A 19,220-nucleotide genomic window follows, 5' to 3' on the forward strand; every position below is an offset into this window, starting at 1 on the left:
TAATTTTTAAAGGGCAAACAATAAGAGCACAGTTTCACACATAGTGGTAACGGAGTCCTGGCTGCGGTGACGTGGACTTTGAACATTCTGGATTCCATGTGTTTTCTCAACACATTGGATTTCATAGAAGAGTTGTAGGAAGTGTTTTACAGAAGAAGTATGTATAAGAAAAAATTTACATAGTTGCTTTAAGCAAACCAAGAAAGTTCTTACAGATGTTCAATCCTTCTCACTCTATGGCATATTAAATTGCAGGTCATATAATGATGTGGTTGCTGGTTGGAAACCAAGGGGTATAACTAATAAGAGATGCTTTTTCCCCCTCCACATCAGGGCTTCTATGTGTGGACAGGCACACACGAACACATCAAGGATCCAACCTAACCAAACAGGGATAATGGCCCAAACAGTACTTTAACGTTACGTGTGATTCATGAAGCACAGTACAGAGATATTTCAAACATAAACACAGGCAATCAAACCTCAGTTGCTGGTGTCTACCTTCGAAAGATTTTCGTAGACATAAACTCCTGCTATAAAACAGGACAAGAAGGCATTTGATGAAAGCCTGCCCATATTTTTGCTCATGAATTTCCTTGTATTTATCATGTCTGCTGCTTGGACGGGCTTATTATCCTGGGGTTTCTTCGAGAACAACTCTGTCTTTTTGTCGGGCTCTATGTGCTTTCTGTCTGTAAGCTCTAAGGTACTTGCTGAATTTTAAAGAGAAGAGGAGAGAGAAAACAAGGAAGGGAGAAGAATCCTCTCCGATTCAGATTGTGATTGATAAACTACTTTGGAATAAACAGGAGGCCTCTGAGTGGGGAAGAACGAAGAGACAGGTGTCTGAATGGGCTTGGGAGGGAGGGCTAACCGGCTGGGGCAGTTCACACTTTGGTTAAACTCTTACAACTGAAAATTTCACCCTGGTAAAATTTAGAAGTTCAAGGAACAACATTGCCACGATATTAATGACCTCTGAGGGCACACAGAGTTCAGAGTTCATTTTCTATTTACAGCACACTGGGCTGCCGCACCACCTCCCACTTCCCCGCCCCCTTTAAAGGGGGGCAATTATTTAGAACATCGTGACAGTCACCCTGGCTAATCTTTTATACAAAAACCAAAACAGCGGGAAATATAACAGTAAAGTATTAGAAATGGATAAAACTGGGGAGCCCAATCTTAGGAGAAGTTATCCCCCAAATAGTTCAAAGTTCACTCTTTGTTCGTATAGAATGAAGAGTCTTCAGTTATCAGGTATTTAAACCCAAATCAGCAGTTCCATATCCGTAACCTGAGCCGAGTGTTCCTCCCTCTAATGGCCACGCTGCTGTCGTCTGCAGTGAGTTGGGTGACACTCGATTTGTACTCCGAGACGGGAACAGATGGGCTTTCATTGTGAGACTCCGCCTGTATGCAAATGTGAACGGAGTTTCACCCGATCCAGAGGTCTGACCTGACCGTGCACATGCATTTACTCAACGTGGCTCAGCCTGGGGGGGGGGGTGGCGAAGGGGGAATAAAAAATGGCAATCGGATAGTACCAGCGGCAGGTCAAGTTTACCATCCGTCTTTCAGCGGCACTGAGATGGCAACACAGTTATTTAGTTTCAGCGTTGATGTGCGTTGCAATAAACTCCATCATTTCACCTGTTTATGAACCCGGCCTCGTATGAGATCTCTGTGAAAGCAAACAAAGCTGGCAATCAACCCTCTTGTTTCCAGTAGAATGGGGGATTATGGACTTTAAAAATAAATAAATAAATAAAGCATCCTTGTATTTTCCCCAGCCTCGCATCCATAAATCAATATTCTTTTCCTTCTGGCTCTTTTTATTTCTTACATTGACTTTATTAATTTCTTATTTGGAGGAAACAAAATACATTCCCCCCAAAATGCTCTTCGTTTCAAATGAAGAAATATGATCATTAACGTCAGAATAAACAACCAGCATTTTAGATGTCGATTAACTGTTTTGCATGTACACAGCGATGTACGGTCCCTAATAAATCTTACAATTAAATGTGCAGCCCTTCATTAGAGTGGAAATATGAACAGCTGTAATCATACACATTCTATTGACAGAGAAAAATTTGGATCCATTTGTAATTTTTCACATTGGGAAAGAATGAGAGACGGATTGGACCCTGAATGCCTTTATAACTGTGGGCTTTTTAAACTTCCCATATCCAGGATAGCAAACCAGTGTCTCTGACTTCAGGATCTAACAGCAGTGATTTGCCTCTATTTTCTTCTCTCATGAAAGTAAATTTCTCTTGGGAAACATATAAGCCTTTGGCTAGAAAACCCATAGGACAGATACCCCCAAAGTGTAGCAAATAACAAATGGCTGCATTTCTTCAGTACAGCTGTTCGTGAAGGGGCTCTGTGAACTGATGCCTGGAATTGGCGTGGCGGGGGGGGGGGAGGAGGAGAGTTGCTAAAATTATAAAGAAAGTTGGTGCATATCGCAAAAACAGCTTTTGGCAACCAAAAAGATGTTGCTTCTAGTCACACACACACACACACACACACACACACACACACACACACACACAGACATTGCCAGAATAGAAAAAGCAATGCATCTTCTGAAATCACACTTGGGCAAGTGCAGGCAAAACCAAGGTGGGCATCCTTCAAAAACCAGGTGCCATATTGCCTCTGCATAAGGATTCCTCTCCACTTATTCTAATCACATCGGGACAGCGTCTAGAAGCAGTTCTGGAGAGTTAAGCTTGAAATAATTCCAAATAGAAATGAATGGTCAGGACTTAGGCTAGCGTTTGTCTGCTGGGCACTTGGAGAAGCTGACAGAGATAATAAAGAATGAGGAGCTGCATGCCAGTGTAGCAAGTATTAAAAAGTGCCATACTGCTCTCTTTGGCTATAGAAAACTGATGCAGTTATCTTGCCTGGTCTCTGAATATGTATTTCAAAATAGATGGGAGGTTTTAAGATATCACATATGTGGACATACATGTATATATACATACCGACACATAGGTATTTATATCTCTATATCTAGATCCTTCCTTATACAAACAAAGATTTATGTGAATGCGGGATTTTGTGTCCATGTAAACCTTAGCTAGTGGTTGAGTTATGAGAGGCCAGTTTAAGTTAAGGATATCGTTTATACCTTTTGAAAATTTACTGGAGAATTGTCAAGGCAGTGCTTATCAGGGTATTCAAAATGTTTATTTACATTAGAAGCAAGGAATTCACATGCTTCGAGTTTAGGAAGAAGCTTAGTAAGTCGTAATCTGTCATGAATAAGATCCCAGAGACTTTGTTTAAAAGCAGGAAAATGAAAATGTTGACAACATAATGCTGTAACCGAATCGTTCAACACATAACGTGTGGCTGTTTAGTAACATGGCACATTTTTCTAAACTATTATCTGAAACAAACTTCGGATGTGGAAATCAGCAGTTTCTTTTGTAAGTAACTCACTAAAAGAAATACTGTGAATGGACAGAAAATGCTTACATTTTAGAATTTTTTTGAGGAAGAAAAATCCCAGACACCATCAGTCAGCTCGCAGGCATCCCGAAAATGATGCACTTCCTGTCTTTACGAAATACACGAATGTTCTATTGGCTTGAACAACTGGGGCTCAGAGTACTTGTCAACAAGGAGGGGCTAAGCTCAGGCCAATAATCAACTGCTTATTTGGCTCTTAGGCGCCAAAAATCTCTTGTAAGTACTTTATGTGTATTCACTCATTCAATCTTGACTAAGAGGCGCATGCCCCATTTCTATCTCCGTCTTACAGACGAGGAAAATGTAACTTGGCTCAAATGGTGCTCCCTCCTGAGAGCGGAGAATAGTGCATGTGAGAATGAGGACCTGCACTTCTGGAAAGACCTTCTACATAATTAGATGAGTAGTTCATCTCTCTGTGCCCATTTTGGCTGTAGCTGGAGCCTGTAAAAAGCCCCATGTATGAGCTGTACAACCTGTTTGATAGGCCATCAGAAGGAAGCATTACAGCTGTGTGAAGAAGGCGAGGACTAGTTTGTGTTCCGTTTGAAGGTGGTGTGCTAAGAGGCAGATCACTGCTCTTGGTCCCGGGCACGATGTGGGTGGGGCTCCTGAGACAGTGCCCCAAATCCTTTTGAAAATTCCCCCATTAAGCAGGTATCAGAAGCAGAGCATAGAGTGCATTCATCTTCAAGTTGATCTTGTTCCAGCCCATCCCTCTATTCCTAGGCAACAAAATTAGGTCCCTCTGGAGTACTTCGTTATTTTCCTTATTTATGCTAATGTTGCTCGGCTGGCCCTACCTTTGGAAAGATGGGTGAAAAGAAATTAAGCAGAACATAAGGGTCCTTTTCTTCCTCTTCTTTTTAAATAACCATTTTGAATCACAACTTAGTGGGCTGAAGACTGGCTAGTGACCCATTGAATCTGCAATGAAAATAATGGCGTTGGCAGTTCATAATTAGGTTCTTCATGCTAGTCTGCCTAAGCACTGGCAAAGGTGTGTTTGTACCCTGTTGGTTTGGGAGAAGGGGTGGGGGGAGCCCCCTTGTGGCTAGGAGATGACCAGCAGCCTCCACGACCCTTGCTGGTTCTCAGTAGGAAGCGGGGAGGGATGAGCAGAGCAGCCAGAGATAAATCAGAAATATCAATCACTAAATATTTGTGGAAAGTAGTAAGAGGTATAAATAGGATCCATAACTACAATAACACCAAAGCTGTAGTTGTAAATATACATTATCCTCTTTAATATGACACAGAATAGATTGAGAACTGAGAAATTATTAAGATCTCACCAAAAAAAATTGGAAGAAAGAATGAAAACATTTAAGTTAAAATTATGTTCATTTTATAATTCAATAAAGAATTCCCAGAGACATATTTTTAAATTTAATGTTGTTTTCTATAGCACAGAAAAAGCCCCACAGACATCTGTTTGCATACACTGTGTGTCAGGCAACATCAGATTTGAATGGAATTTATCTAAATTTTATATGCATGGCTTGATGTAAATTGAAATAAATTGTACAGCATACTCTGCGTGGACATATTGGTTTTTCCATCGCGGCTTGAACTTTTAACCCCAGGGCCTGGGCCGGTCACACGTTGACCTGTCTGAACTCTGCTGGTAGATCCAAGTGTGGAAGACTGACCTTGCATCCATGGCAACCGTAAAGTAGGGTCCATGACTCCTCTCTTCTTTTCTCCACACTCCAAACAAAACAAAACAAATTAGTATACTCTCGCACAGCCAGCCAGTGTAATCTGGGAGTAGTTCTGCCAAAATGCATTTTGCCCCGAACCTAAGCTCTGAGCAAAGCTTTTTAAAGCTTGCTTGTCAGATGTTAATGAAAGTTTGAAATGAAAGCCTTTATAAAAGTTAATGGAAAAGACCCCTTCCTGGGCCACATTCAGTGTGCTTGTCTGCCATTAAAATAAAATACACTTCACATGCTCATATGTTAGGCTGTGTTGCTGTAGTTGTGTCATAGATGCAGATGAAAACTTTACTTGTGTGGAATTTTAACATAATTCTTCCTAGGTAGATTTAAACAAAAAAAAATACTTGGGTAAATCCTTGCCCCTGTGCCCAGTATCCATGTCATACTGAACATTCTGCAGTGCTATAAAGCTAGTCTGTCTGAAATGGCCTGGAAGAGTTCATCTTCCAACTAGAAGATGTAGAGTCCATTTTGATTAGGGTCTATTTATACTTTTGATTTGTTTGATTTGTATTAGTTTACATTAATGGTACAACTCATTGCCCGGAATCGTGACATTCGCATAGTTGCATGTGATACAGGTGCATCTTCCCCTCCCTCACATCTCCCTTTCATGTCCATCTCTTGCCCACTTCTCCCTTCCACATCTCTAGGAGGCCCCTCCGACTTTCGTGTCCTTTCCTTGCCCCTAAATGCCACATTTTCCAGAAGTTCCCATTTTGCAATCATGGTGGCCATCCAGGGGTATTACTTACTCAATCCCATACCATATGTTTGTGGCTGGGTGTATGTTAACTCATGTAAAAAGCATTTGTGGAAGTTTGTTTCTCATGTAAACTCCAACAGTGAGGTAACCACAACAAAAAGATGGGTGACTGGTCTTAAGGAGTCACAGTTTTTACAAGACAGCACCCTCGGAGGAAAAGAGATGCACAATTAGACAGTTGTGACGAATGTGTAAGAGCTTGACATTATGTCCCAGCTGGCAATGAAATATGGCTTAATGGAGTGACCAGTTGGCCGTGGATTGAATGAAAAAGACCTCTTAGGAGGAAAGCCTTGGAAAAGTGGCCAGTGAGCAGACAATCCAAATTTAAGAGTTTTCAAAGAATAAGCAAAACCTAGGATGGTATTGGTAACATGCAAGAGTTAAATGTGTTGGGAGTGACCAGATATATGGGCTATGATATGCCGGAGATAACAAACATCCTTGAATGTTTATGAACTAATCCGATCTTTAGAGGGCTGAGTTTTGTTGTCTTTTAAAAAAGAAAGGATGAAGAAAATCTTAATTTCTAGGAGTTTGAGCTAGAAACCTGGAAATCTCTAACCTTTCATAAATTGCCTTTGGGCAGCCCTAGGTAGCTGTTTTGACAGAGCACAGAGGGATGTAGAGTGACCATACAGCTGTTTAAAACAGCAACAGATATTCAGGAAGGTTTCTCTTTTCCCAGTTATATTGAAGATCATTTTTAAAAACAGCATAGTGTGGGCAAGGAGAACTGGGAAATGTTTCCTTTCGGTAGAGTCTCCTCTAACAAGCCCTGACACTGAAAAGTCTCTTTATCTCTAGGCGAGGGTTTTTCTGTGTGTAATAATAGACTAATAATAGAATAGAATAATAGAAATACCTAACATCTACAAGACACTTATTCTATACCAGAAGCATGTTCTTTTGGGGAGAAACAGTGGGGTACATGGGTTGACACAGGGTCTCACCATGCAGCCCACGACTGGCTTTGAACTCATAAACTCCCCTTAAGAACCCCAAAGAAGTCAGGGTTACAGGTGTGTGCCACAATGCCCTGCTTCCAGACACCAATATTCTACCTGCTTCCTTTAATTCTCACAACAGCCTTACTGTTTTCCCAAGACCATGAAACTGAGACACTCTCTTCTCCAAAATCACACTCAGGGGTCAGCAACATTTAAATAGAGAGCCATATTGTGAGTCTATTTAGGCTCTGTGGCCCATACAGATCCCCCAAGCTGGCAATTAGGCCACAGCAGTGCAGAAGTGACTGACTTAGACACCATATGATGGAGGATTACAGCTTGTTCCCTTAAAACTTTTGACTAGTCACAGAAATATGAATATAATTTTAATGTGTTGTGAGATAATCCCCCATGCTAATAAAGATATAAAAGTTTGTGAGATCTACAAAATCTAAGTTTGTGAGATCTACCCCCCCCCCAAAAAAAATGAGTAGGGGTAGATTTGGCCTCCGGGTTGTAAATGTCAACCTTTATACAACACTGTGTTGCTTCTCAGTGGACAGCATGAGAAGTTGATTAGATGGTTTTAGGTCACTGCACTTGGGAGGTGGAGGCAGGAGGATTGGGTGTAAGGCTAGCCTTAGCTATCTGAGATCCTATCTCAAAAATAAGTTCGTTAGGTAACTGTCTAGTGCCAAAAGTAGGGTAGCCATTTTGCATTCAAAATTGTAGTGGGGGGAAAAAAACCTGAAAGCTTCTTGGGAAAACTTAGTTCATTTTGGAAAGGACCATTTCAGCTCTCTTAAGAAGACTGTTTAATTGACGTGTTCAAGGAGCTCTGCTACCACCTTTCACAAGTGCTTTGCACCAGTGGCTGTTCCCCTTGGGTCTGGTCATCCACTTCCTAAAAATGGAGATGTCCGTCTTCTACCTGATTCGGCACCATCTAGAACAATTGCTGCGCTGACTTCCATAGCTGCAAATAAGAACGTCTCACCCTTCTCCCCAGCCTTTTTGCATTTGTGTTGCGTGTAGTACACATGTAGAAGTGCACATGCATGGGTTGCACATGTGTACATACAAACGTGGAGGCCAGTGGCTAACGCAGGGCACCCTTCTTGACTGCCGTCCACCTAATACACTGACCTTCCTCACTTGAATCCTTGTTTGCACGGTAAGAACTTGACCCCTAACATTGTCTCCCAGCCCCTCGACTTCACTCTCTACTCATCTAGAGCTCCTCCTCTTCTGGCTATTGATGTAATTTACGTCTCTCTTCCCCAAACATCCTCACGCCTTTCACGGGCTAGAACCAGGAATCAGGCCGGTTATAAGACTCTTCGTTTTCATATTGAAAAGTGTGATTTCTGCCCCCAAAATGCTTATACAAACATTTCTATAAACTGTTTCCTAAAAATAAGTGTCCCTCAGGGGTCCGGATGCTTAGCTCTTAACTGCTTTGGGTGCGTGGTTCTTGGATGGGATGGTAGAGGTGGTAAATCAGTTTTTCCTTTAAGCTCACATGAGATAGTCAAGTGTGGATTAAGAACTCCCCTGCCCCCCCTCCTTAGCTTTAAAACTCACAGCCATTACAGACTTTATTTCTGTCTCCCTGGTGTCTGCTAAAGTGATCAAAGCAACCTACGGAAACTGTCACACAGTGTGATGTTCCTCTCTGTGATCCCCAGTTCTATAACCTTGCTGTTCAAATTCTAGAATGGTCCTCTGTATGTGCCTTACAGCTTCCCGAGCACTGGAGGTTTGTTTCATGGTTAGTGTCGACAGCCTCCTGTGTGGTCTTATGATGTATTCATAAGAGTGAATTCTCAGAAAACGCCACTAAAGTTCAATTTCGGAAGGTGCTTCCCCCATCCCACACCCAAGCCTGTGTAATTTACAAACATCCCCCTCACCCCACCCCCAAGAAGCTTTTATTAGCACCAAGTTTTTCATACAAGATGGTTCGAGAGCCACAGAATTGGATGAACAAGGAAGAGAGTGGCCATTTCAATGTCTGCCTCTTTTGTGTGGGCTTGTTTGGTCTTAGAGTGATCCAGAATGTTCCTCAGCAACCCTGACCATAAGGCTGTGATGAGACTGGGTGAATACCCCGCCCTGAGAGTGAGATGTTCATCTGTTTGTGTTTCTGAAACTCTAGGTATAGCTTTGAAAATTACATAAATGTTTAGTTAAGAGATGATTTGCAAATTGTGGAAGCTGTTGAGGTAGGTGTGATCTGACCAAGAGTGTGTAAGGGAAGGATTTTTTCCCCCTGTCATAGTCCAGGGCCTTGTATATGCTAGGCAAGTGCTCCACCAGACTTATATCCCTTGCCAGAGAAAATTTTAAATACTTCTAAAATATCTGTTTTTGTTACATGTCCATGAGCATTTGTCTTCATGTATGTGTGTACATCACATATGTGCCTAGTGCCCAGAAAAGGGTATCAGATTCTCTGGAACTGGAATTATAGATGGCTGTAAGCTATCCTGTGTGTGTTGAGAGTCAAACCCCCATCCTCTGCAAAAGCAGCCAGTGCTCTTAACCAATGAGTTACCTCTTCAGACCCATCTAGTCAGAGGATAAAAGAAAATAGCAATACTGTTTTAAGGAGCTCTTGCCCCATCCCCCCCCCCCAGGAAAAAGAAAAAAGAATAGAAGAAGGAAGGAAAGAAGAGAAGCCAGTAGTGATGTGCACGCCTTTAATCCCAGCACTTGGAAGGCAGAGGCAGGTGGATCTCTGTGAGTTCAAGGTCATCCTGGTCTGCAGAGTGAGTTCCAGGACAGATACTCAAACTACCCAGAGAAACCCTGTCTAGAAAAAAAAAAAAAATTACAGAAACTTGTGGATCCCTAGCATTTTTGCATGGCTAGGCTCACTCTAGAGACACCTGTCTGTGATGTCTAGGTTACTGGTGTGGCTGGCTGTCTTGAACAGTGGCGTCATGGAGAGAATTGATAAGCTGCCCTCAGAGTGCACATGCGTGAAAGGTTGAGTGGGAGCGTGGCTGCTGCTCACTAAGAATCTCAGTGAAACTGAGAGATGGGAGAAGGGACCTCCACTTCCTGTTAGTGGAATTCCACAGCAATATAAGACACCCAAGGGCAGCAGCAGAGTAGTAACAAAAGTGTCCCTCTGTCCCATTGATTATCCTTAGGCCTTTGGATCTGAAGTACGGATATGTGTTCTTCTGGCCTCTGCAGAAAAGGAGCAGACATATTAAAGTTGTCATGTCAATATATCGGTAGCGTCTGGCTCGGTTCCCGGATAGCATGTGGTATATATCACACCTTTGCTACCCTGTAGAACTTCTGGGGATACACAAGAAACCCAGGGTTTGGACAATACAAGATATTCCGATGTGATTTCTGCTCGGGTCACTGGGAAGCAGCTGTGTATCCCGGAGTCTCTGTGTTGAGCTGCCCATCTCTCCGTTGGTCATTGTAACCCGCTTCTCACATCAACTCTTTACTGTTGGTGCACTGTAATTTTAGCACACACTTAAAACAAATCATTGTATTTCCTGGTAAATGGGAATTTAGAAAAAAAAAAATCTTGTCATTTGCAACTAAGGATGAGATGTTCCCCAAGTTTATACTCTCATTGGAGGAAGCTACATGGCCCAATGTGAGAACATCCTGGGTTCCTCTCACTGGAAGACCAGTAGTCATGAAGACCATAAGGAAAGCTGAGGAAATCCAAATTCAGAGGCTGGAGAGGTGGCTCAGTAGCTAACATCAGTGGCTATCTTCCAGAAGATACTGGTTTGGTTTCCAGCACCCACACAGTGGCTCACAACCATCTGTAACTCCAGTTCTGGGAGCTCCTCCTTGGGCATTAGGAACTCACATGGTGCAGGCATTTATATGGGCAAAAAAATCCATAAATGTAATTGTTTTTTAATTAAGAAAAGAGGGATCCAGAGCCGATAGAAATTCTCAGAGTCTCTTTCTGCACTGTACTTATAAGGTTCTGGATGTAGGGCTGATAGGGGGATGGTAAGGGCAGAAGGGAAAGAAAACAAGAAAGCCTTTATTAATATGTTAAGAGAGGTTTCAGTGGCTTAGAAAAAGTGGAAGCCTGATTTTAGGGGCTCAGACTGAGTGCATAGTGAAGAACTGGAACTGCAAGCCCAGATCGTAGCATCTGAAAATGCAATGCTGAAACCCATTAGTTCATACAATTAACATATGCTAATAAAAATAATTTTTAAAAAGATAGGAACAGAAGGGACTTTTTTGGGTTTTGTTTTAGGAAAGGATAGATTTGAACTGTTTAAAAAGAAGACATGGGCTGGAGGACACAGCTCAGTGGACAGAATGCTTTCCAGCATACACAAAGCTCTTAGTCTGACCCCCAGCACCTCATAATCCAGGTATAGCGGAGTGTGCCTATGACCCCAGTGCTTGGGAGGTGGAAACAAGAAGTTCAAAGTCATCACCGGCTTCACAAGAAGACAAAGGCCAGCTTTGGAAACCCGAGAGTGACCTTGTCTCACAAAACAAACAAACAAATAAATAAAATAAAAAAGAGAGAAAAGGAAAATGGTACAGGGAGAGAGAGAGAAGAGGAGGAGGAGGATGGGATCTGGAAAAGGTAGAAATGAGTCATTCAGCTCCACTCAAGAATCAGTCTCAGCAAACATCACTGACTCCCTAGGGAAAGAGGTTAAGTTTCAGGAGGAGGTAATGATGCAAAGATGCTTTAACAGAAGAGAGGGGAGTGGGGAGCCAAATGCCAGGAGTCAAGAGCATGGAGCAGGACTGACCCAGGGCTTAGGGAAAAGGAAAGTTTTGGGTAGCTACTAAAGAAAGACAACAGGGTTAGGCAAAAAAGGACTTAATGCCAAGTTCCTAGAAACCAGCTTAATCTGTTCCATGGGCATTAAATGGAGGATTCACAGAGGAAGAAAATGCTAGAAGACTCTGATCCATTTCATTTGTAAGCTCAGCTCGCATCACTGTCTTGCTATGATATGAGGTATAACTTCCAGTCCATGGACAAGCACCCACAGTTGCATTTGAATCACCCTGAATCTTTGATTACTTTCCCCGTCGACATCAAGGCCTGTCCTCAAGAGATATGACAGCCATAGCCAGGGCAGACATTTCTGTCCTCAATGTTCCCACACAGTTTACAAGTCAACTTTCTCTTCCTGGTTCCAGAATCCCCACAATCCCCCAGAGCCTCCTGACCCAGAGTCCTCACTCAGAGCCATTCTGACCTTCTTAATCCTTGCCTCAAAGGTTCAGAGTAGCAAGTGCCTCTTCTCTCAGCCTTTCAAACTCCAGTCTTCTCCTCTTCCTCCTTTGCTGCATCACACACTTGTCTAAGGATAGCAGAGCCTTAGATTATGCCAGGCTGGATCTATGTATGACTCAGTAGTTAGGAGCACAGGCTGTTCTTCCAGAGGACCCAGGTTCAATTCCGGGATCATAACTGTCTGTAACTCCAGTCCCAGGGGATCCTACACTCCTGGCCTCAACAGGCACTGCTCACACACAGTACATAGACATACATGAAGACAAAACATCCACCAAAAAAAAAAAAAAAGATGGCAGCAGGCTGAATGATCCAACCAGAGCCTCTGGATAGTACAGATCTGTTCTCTCACCTGCTACAGTTCAGGAGCTCAACTTTTTTTTTTTTTTTAAACAGATTGAAAGCCATGATCATGTTGTTTCTGACTCTACCTTTCAAGTCTCCTCCTGGGTTTGAAACGCCTATCCTAAACTCCAGCCCCGCTGAATTAGTCATCATTATCCAAACCCAGTCCTACACCTTCTACCTGCAATGCCTTTTCCAGCCTCTCTACCCACATACTCGTCCTTCAAGGCACCACTCAGACTCTGTCTTCTCTAAATGACTTCCTCTTTGTACTTGCCTGGGCTCGACCCCACGTCCCTCTATCGTAGCTGCCACCACTATTAGCCTTGCATTATATTCCAGTGTACGCTGATGGGCTTCCCCAGTGGGTTAGGGCCTCCCAGAGGACAAGAATCTGGTCTTCAATTTTTTTTATTAATGTCCCTCACAGGTTGCAGCATATATCCAACAAATGTTTGTCAAACTGATCCAAAAACGTGGTTGCATGGTCCAGATTTCCAAATAATCCCTATTTATCTGTCATAGCCTAAAGAAACTTCAAAGAACCTTTAGTTAATAGCAGGCTCTTCTTTGTAGTAAGTATTAATGTGTCACAGAGCGACAGCCTCCCTCTTCCCCCTCCTACGACATTCAGAGACTTTCTTCCCTTTGGTGCCAGAAATCCTGAGAGTAGAGAGTACTATCCACACCAGAGATAGCCAAGATGAATGTTTACCGCCTTCCATCCTGTAGCCGATGAGAACAAAGGCAGATGCTAGACCGTCCACTGCACCCACAAAGACAAATGGAAGAGGCCAGAACTTTAGAAGAGGCAAGGGGGCCACCTGCAATGGCATGCTCTGTTGTGTAGGCTGTAAGCCAGTGGCAACCGCACCAAATCCACATAACATTTTAGATCACGTTGACTGCTGAAATATTGTTTATGCAGAAATGTCAACTATCTGTGACGTCCCACGTGAAACGAAAATGCTGGCATTTATATGGTGTTTTCCCGCCAAAGAATCCCAAGGTGCCTTATATAAATTAAAATAGGAATGTTCCTCATGCAGGATCTTTGGTGTCTTCCATATTCGAAATCCTGTTTCTGATGGCTAAACTCCCCTCCCCTGCCACACCGCTGACTACTAAACCTTTCATCAGATTCCAGTTGGTTTTGTTTTGGTTTGGTTTTTGGTATTGTAAAGTCTACAGTGCACACAATTTGTCTTCTAGCACATGCTACAGTCCTCCCACCCACTCCTCTTCCCCCACTAACATGGAAAGTGAATTCAATTAGACCTAAGACAAAGAGTAATCGCGATGGAAAACAGAAGAAAACTATCTCATCCCAGAGTGATTAAACTCTAGGACTGCATAGGAGTTTAACTCCTTCATGAAAATGGAATTCCCCAGAATAAATGAACACACAGATTTGCTGAATCACTGTGTAGCGTCATGATGCTAATCCTCCAGTTAGTTCCCCAGCTCTTTGCTCCAAGATGGCTGAGTGCTCACATAAGAAGTAGAAAATGATGATTAGAAATACCAAGAGCCTTAATATTTTATTGTTTGACTGTTCTTATTTTATAGTATAAATATAAGTATAAAGTATAAATATAAGTATAAAAAATAATTTTATAGTATAAATATAAGTATATCAAAATCTGAAACTTATTCTAGTTATGATTTTGGTGTTCCTGAAAGTGAATATAATAGCTTACTCTCGTAGAATCCTTTTGTGCCGATCTGGATTTTGGTGACCACTTCCACATACCCATCACAACTGATCCGAGTCCCGCCTGCGTTAGCCATGACTTCAAAACTGCTTTGCCAGCAGCTTCTGACTTGTTGCTTATTTGGTGCTGATTCTGACTTACCCAGATTGATGATAATATGACCGAACTCTTTGAGCATTAGGTGACCAGTAACTAAGGATGACCGGCGGCCCAGTCATTCCCAGTACATATTTAAGGTGGAAGGTGTCAATTTCAAGAGAAACTTGAAAGGTGAAACTCAGGACATCATGAAAGAATCTAGGATAAAGGAGGACACTGGGCAACAGGGTGCTCGAATGAGGCCCTGAATTTGATTTCCCAGCATGTCCACTAAAAAGGGAAATTGTAGAATATGAGCGCCTGTGCTCAGGAAGAGAACACAGTCAGCCTGTTGCAGGTATCTGCTTAAGGGTGGACAGCAACAGGCAGAAGAGCTCTGGCGTAGAGAACTAGGTCCACGTGCCCTGAACTAAGATGTCTGCCTTCTTGAACCTTTTGCCACCGATACCATCTCAGTTATTCCATCCCTATCTGTGCTGTATGAAATAGATTTATGTTTCTAAAACTTGACCTGTTCTCCTTCAGTCAAACTACCCTTTGTAATGGGAAAGTTCATCACTCCAGCCCCAATCTTTCCTGTTTGCTCTTATTAACCAATAAAAAAAAATTTGACTGTGCTCTTTTCTTGCATGTACATTTCTGTGTGGTGTGTGTGCATGTTTGTATTTATGTTCTCAGGTGGATAGGCATACATGTGTTTGCAATTGTGTGTGCATGCACGTGTGTGTGTGTGTGTGTGTGTGTGTGTGTGTGTGCATTATGCATGTATGCACACGCACACATACGCTTGTACATATGGAAGTCCAAAGCTGACCATGGTTGTCTTCCTCAAATGCTCTCCACTTCGTTTATTGGGCAGGACCTTTCACTGGCTCCCACTGGACTGTCGAGGCAGCTTGCTTTGGGAAACCCCTCTCTCTGCTTCTTAAGCACTGGGATTAGAGGCAACCACTATGTTTACCCAGCATTTATGTGGGTTATGGTGATCCTAATTCCAGCCTTCACTCATGAATCAAGCATTTTATCCACTGGACTATCGCCCCAGCCTGAGACTATATATTTTTATGTCTCACTTACAGAGAGCCAAGAGCACAGACACCAGCTCTTTTGACTTGAGTTTCCCTTGGAAGTAGGAATATTTTTTGAGTAGTTATATATGGTTTTGATCATGGATGAAAACCTACTTTTCATTGGTTGCTGTCCTAAATAGGAGATAAGTCTAAGAGGTCAGGCAAGGTCATGAAGTGTCTAACAGTGTGACAGAAGTTTCGTGTCCCGTGTCTCCCTATTTGATCTTGCTTTTGCCGATTTCTAACTAGAAATGATCATGTCTATAACTAAGAGGTAATTTATATTGTTCTTTGAGATATGCTAGTGAAAGGCATGACAGAAATAAATCCCAGTGTTAACCGCTCCATATTTTTAGCCCATAACTTATGGAATCTGCTGAACACTCGACAGATTTATTTACTTATATAAACTCAGTTTGTTACTCTTAGCAAAATTTGTGTCATGATAAATACTTTAAAATAACTTTACATGTTAACCAAGGATTAGTGAAACTGATTTATAGACTTGAAGGAAGAGGAATAAAACCACCAGCTTGCTGGGCCTGGCTGCACAGGCCTGTAATACCGGATACTCAGGAAAGAGACTGGGGCCAAAGGATCACAAGTTCAAGGCCTGCATCAGCTACAAGCACTACAGAGAGAGTTCAAGGTTAGCCTAGGCAACTTAGTGAGACCATGTCTCAAAATGACATATGCAGGAAGGCCTGAGGATGTAGCTTAGTGGTAGGGTGTTTGCCTAGGGTGTATAAGGTCCTGTGTTCAATTATCAGTGCTGAAAGCAAACAGAAAAAAGATGACACTGTACATGGGACAGAAGTCAGGTAAGTTTTAAAATTCTTAAGTGAAGTTTTTTTAGTCAGTCAACAGCAAGGGTAGCTCATATCAAAACTAATATATAATGCCGGGCAGTAGTGGCGCACGCCTTTAATCCCAGCACTCGGGAGGCAGAGCCAGGAGGATCTCTGTGAGTTCGAGGCCAGCCTGGTCTACAGAGCATCAGCCTTCAGAAAACAAACGGCTTGAGTTACTTCAAGCCACTGTGTCTTTTTTTTTTTTTTAATTAAAGTCAACACAATGCTAATGATTACCTGTATCCTGAATATTTTATGATAATATTTTATAGTATTCTCCAAAATACAACCAGGAAGTTATTGGGGTTTTTTTCCTCCAAAACTTGAATGGAGCAAACACCAGGCAATCATGGTAGCGCACATGTATGCACATGTAGGTATCCTCAGATGTTCATGTAACTCTTGGCTCACCATAGGACTTGAACAGAACCTCACTGCCTAATAGAATAGTTCAAATGCCACTGAGCAGGAAATTTTAGTTAGACCAGAATATCATGAACTTAGCATACATCTATGGACATGCACTGATCATGTGTGCTGTATTTTAAAAATTTCAAAATAATAAGACACAGATATTTCTATGCTTTTATGTTGGTTTTGGTGTTACTTGTTTTAGAACTTGGAAAGTATTCCTCTTCCAAACAACAACAACATTGCTTCATTTTCTTTTCTGTTTTCAGCTGTTTGCAGCCCCTTTTTGAAAACTGAGAAACAATGCAATTAATTTTCCCCAGCGCAATCATGCATAGATTTAATAAGCATCCGAAGGTAGGATCCATCTGTAAAGGATGCATTGCATGCTAAATTACTTCTCTTCTGTGGTTGGGTTTTTTTTTTCTTCCCAAACCTTAATTAATTGAAGAAAAAAATGTTTATTAAAGTGGGAACAGGCTGGGTTCTGGCTCTCCGTCTCTGGTTCAAAAGTTCATGCAATCCCCTGAAGGCTCATCTGAATGTGCGTGTCTCCCTCATGCCATCTTTCTTTCTCCATTTCTGTGGTGGGATGCATGCCTGCAAAAGGTGTTATTGTGTTCCCAGGCTCAATTTTAATAATCTTAACTTGAACGAACCTTTTCTGTATATCTATAGTATGTAGATAAATAGTACAGACAGACACACAGACATGTTCTGAATTAAAAGAAAAAAAAAAAAGCAGGCATGCATCTGTGGCATCTTTAAATAGGATATAGAAGGAGAGCAGGAAGTTTAAGTCCACAGGTGAATCTGATACAGGATAGTAGACTAAGTCTTTAGGAATAAATCTGGACTCAAAAAGTATGAACCCTAGTCCACTAAAGAACTATTTATCCATAGACTAGGAAATGACTCACCCCTGTGAGACACTTTGGACGCAGAAGACATTTCCTGACCACAGCAAATTTAGAAGAGTGAGTTTGTCGTAGATGAAGACTTTGGTCGGCCACTCACCTACGATGTCATTACCTTCCTTTTGTGTTTTTCGGTGTACTGCTTTTTCCCTTCTTGTTTGTTTTCACCAAACTTTAGATCCTTGTTGAAAATAAAGAGGAGAAACCAGCAGTAACTTTCGTACAAATTATCTAATCTCTTTTTCCAGGTGTAGGGTGTGCTTCCTCCTTCAACACAAAGTCTCCCCGCCATGTCCAGATGGTAGACTCAGAAAACAGTGCTGAACTTGACTGCGCTGCTCTCTGGTTGCTGGGCTTTTCCCTCACCCAGCTGCTTCTGGCAAGATGCAGTGACCACCAGGGAACCTCGAGAGCACTTTGTACAAGTTGTTCCTGACTTCCTTTGGACTTCTGTGTAGTGGCCTATGAAGGTCCTAAATCGTGGGGTCTGTTAGCCATTTTAACCTTTAAAAACACACATTGATGTTGCAAGAGGATGAAACAAAAAAAGGGGGGGCTGTATGGAAACACATTTTAGTTTGGTATAGGCGAGGCCTTAATCATATTGGATCTTTTTTTTCCGGCACACCTAGCATCTCATACCCTTGAGTGACAGGGGAGCAAGCCATAGAAACATCCCTAGAAAGACATCACAGCATCAGCCTTCCATGGTTTCCTCTCAGAGATGCTGTAGTTTCTGCCTATTGGCATGTGCACCTTTGGGTGCTTTTGAAAGCGTATGTATCCAATCACATGGAAACGGGATGCTGAAATACAATCAGCCGGTAACAATTATAATAGACAAAGTGGGAACCTGAAGACCCGTGAAGATTTGGGAGGGTCTGGCCACGGCTTTCTAAAGGGATGTTGTTTGAGACTTCTGTGAAAATCCTGCATTCAGCAGCTGCGGCTCTCCCAAATCGCATGCATGTAAACAACATACCTTGGAAGGGAGGGTAGTGTGGGCCCTTTCTCCTACATGCTTATGTCTCTGTTGTCGGAGACTGGCGTCCTTTGTGAGCTATTCAGTGACATTTCAGAACCATTTCGCGCTGCAGAAAACCCGCAGCTGCGTTTCTTTAGCTTGACACTGTGGCACTTGTGCTCGAAATTGCTAGTTAGAAAAAAAAATTGTTGAGGCCGGTGGCTGTAATCAGCGTGGTTGCTGTCTGTTTCCTCAGACTAATAGCAGAGCGATCTGAGTCTCAGAGTTCAAACAGAGGTTATCTTTCCCAGGTAGCATCTCGTCCAACGAGAATTTGATTTTTTTTCTATAGGACTTTACTCCATTAGATTAATGAAATTTCAATGAGAGCCTGGCGCCCCCTGAAGCTTTGTTAAGAAAACAAATGGTGATTCTGTAGGTGTGACAGCTTGCTTGGAGACTTACGAGAAGGTGAACACATCCCCACCATCCAGGCAGCCTGGAACATTGATCTCTATTTAAAGCACCAATCGGATTTTTGTTAATTATAAATGATTGATCTGCAGTTTGCTCCCCCCTTCCCTCTTCTGGGTGTGCTCCCCCCTCCGTCCCCCACTTGACTTCTTTGCATGCTGAGTGCAGAGCTTTGTGTTAAGGAG

At 42.3% G+C, this 19,220-nt stretch overlaps 1 protein-coding gene and 1 long non-coding RNA gene across 2 annotated transcripts in view; one reads left to right on the plus strand and one right to left on the minus strand.

Moving 5' to 3' along the window:
* Positions 1 to 19,220, plus strand: part of Skap1 (src kinase associated phosphoprotein 1) — a 289,021-nt gene that overhangs the window by 108,518 nt on the left and 161,283 nt on the right. The gene's annotated exons all lie outside the window — the stretch shown is intronic.
* On the minus strand, positions 4,713 to 18,750 carry LOC118590088. Its single transcript, XR_004945706.1, has 2 exons — positions 18,580 to 18,750; positions 4,713 to 5,199 (listed from the first exon to the last, which is right to left on the minus strand). It is a non-coding gene; the product is annotated as an uncharacterized LOC118590088 (long non-coding RNA).

This window comes from Onychomys torridus, chromosome 8 (genome assembly GCF_903995425.1).
Source record: "Onychomys torridus chromosome 8, mOncTor1.1, whole genome shotgun sequence".
In the NCBI taxonomy this organism is placed as follows: Eukaryota; Metazoa; Chordata; class Mammalia; order Rodentia; family Cricetidae; genus Onychomys; species Onychomys torridus.